A 2,407-nucleotide genomic window follows, 5' to 3' on the forward strand; every position below is an offset into this window, starting at 1 on the left:
GAAAAGGAAAGAAAAGTTTATGTGGTCCATTATAGATGTAACAGTCTTATTAAATAAGAAACACAGAGCCAAATGCAGAGTTAAAAGTCCAAGAGGTCAGAGCAGTAGCTGAGAGCTAAGACTTAAAATCGCTTTCTTACCTCCCGCTGCCATCCTTCCCCTGAGAAAAAGATCTACTTCCTGTGTGTCTGTCTTTTTATTGACTTTCTGTTCTGGCTTCTCATTGGTTGTAAACCCAACCACATGACCTCCTCGTCACTGCCTGTCTATATAGACCTCCAGATCTCTATGGTTGGTGTTGAGACTAAAGGCATATGTCTCCAAACTGGCTATGTCCTTGAACACACAGTCTCTGCCTGCTATGTGATCAGATTAAGGGGGTATGCTACCACTGCCAGACTTCTGCTATGGCTTGCTATTAGCTCTGACCCCCAGGCAACTTTATTTATTAACATACAAATAAAATCACATTTCAGCACAAATAAAATACACCATAGCCCATGGCTCTGGAGGCTGGGAAGCTCTACATGAGGAGTGGCCTTGGGGGATGATAATAGATGTTTGTAGAGTCCCTGGGCAGGGCAGAACATCACAGGATGTGAGGACTGAGTATCCTGGCTTACTTCTTGACCCTCTTCTTATAAAGCCCCAGTCCCACTTAATTAGTGCTCCATCTTTGTGTTCTCATTGGACATTACCTCCCAAAGGTTCCACCCCTCAAAACCACCGTCAGGGTAGGCTTCTACCTTATGATTCCACCAGGAGCATTACATTTCGATGTTAGTTTTCGTGGGGTTTTTCAAACCGTTATCAGTGAATGAAGCTGACATAACACTTGTCCTCACAGAGTTCTTTTTCCTTTTGTGGTGGAGACAGACTCTGTGTAGATGAAGACAAATGAGAAATGCTAGAAGAACTAACCCGTGACCTAAAGGGAGGCTGTGAGATTCAGGCAGGTCAATAAAAAATTTCTCAGAGAAAACAGCATCTAAGCTGAGATGGGAGCAAAAAAAAAAAAAATGTGCTAGTTAGGTGGGATGTAGGAAGGGCCAGGTTCTAGAAGAATCAAATCAGTGAGTAAGCATCCTGAAGAACTTGAGGAAGGCCCTTGTTGCCAATGGTGCACTCTACAGGTGAATTAAAGACTGTAAAATAAAGGAAGCTGGAGAGAGAAGCAAGCCAAGTCACAATGCAAGATTGTGACTCCCCTTATGCTTACCTTCGCTTTCACTTTGAATATATTTTCCTGTGTTCTTTGTTCTCTCCCTCCCATCCCCTCTCTCTTATTTCAACAACATAATCTGTTGCAACAGTTGGTCATTACTGTGTATGTGTGTACCAGTTATTAGTCTGTATTATTCATAAGAATATGATGAATAAATGTGGAGTTTGAAAAGCGAAGCTCTGACAGTATGTCCTTGCTGTATCCTGTCCATGACTGAACATGCCCTGCTATTCACTGACAGCACCAAGCTTGACTCTGAATAAAAATCTGGCGAAGAGAAGAGAAAAGAGTGAACTGAAAAGGTTGTGATTTGATGGGAGATGGATCTGGGTTATGTGGTGAGCAACAGGGCCGTGCAGGAAAGGAGCTGCAGAGGAGTGGGTGGAGTGAGAGATGGCAGTGAGGCAGAGAGCATGAGACAGAAAACATCCGTCTTTCTCTGCTTTCTTCCACATCTCTAAGCTAGACCTCGTCCTGTTTCTCTGAACTTCAGATTCCTCATTGGAAAGTAAAGTTTCTATGGTTATGAAGACATTCATATCTAAGCTTCATGGACTAATAAATGTAAAGAACAGGGTTCTTTCTGTGGGCAGTAGTCTACCTCACTGTCTCTGACCCTCGGCACTGTAATAAATAGTAAATGTGAGTTTTTCTGTCAACTGCTATAAAGCTTTTTTTTTTTTTTTTTTTTTTTTTTTGCCAGAGCTGAGGACCAAACCCAGGGCCTTGCGCTTGCTAGGCAAGCACTCTACTACTGAGCTAAATCCCCAACCCCAAGATTTATTTACTTATTATGTATACAGAAGAGGGCACCAGATCTCATTACAGATGGTTGTGAGCCACCATGTGGTTGCTGGGAATTGAACTCAGGACCTCTGGAAGAGCAGTCAGTGCTCTTAAACTTCTGAGCCCCGAGACTTTTATGCAAATGTCTTAATCCCCTCCCCGAAATCTGGCAAAATGTTTGAATGTACAAAGGCCCTGCTCCACTGTCTGATTAAAATGGCGGATCCCTCTACCCTCCATTTCCTTTCTGCTTAGTTTCTAAGGGGAAAGAACATGAGATCAGATGCCAGCCAATGAGGAAAAGGCACAGCTGCCACCTGCATTTGAGCTAAAAATTGAACTCACTATGTGCATCCTCCTCTGCTGTAGTGAGCAAGGTACCCTCTCAATCAACAG

The sequence above is a fragment of the Onychomys torridus genome, chromosome 16 (genome assembly GCF_903995425.1).
Source record: "Onychomys torridus chromosome 16, mOncTor1.1, whole genome shotgun sequence".
NCBI lineage: Eukaryota > Metazoa > Chordata > Mammalia > Rodentia > Cricetidae > Onychomys > Onychomys torridus.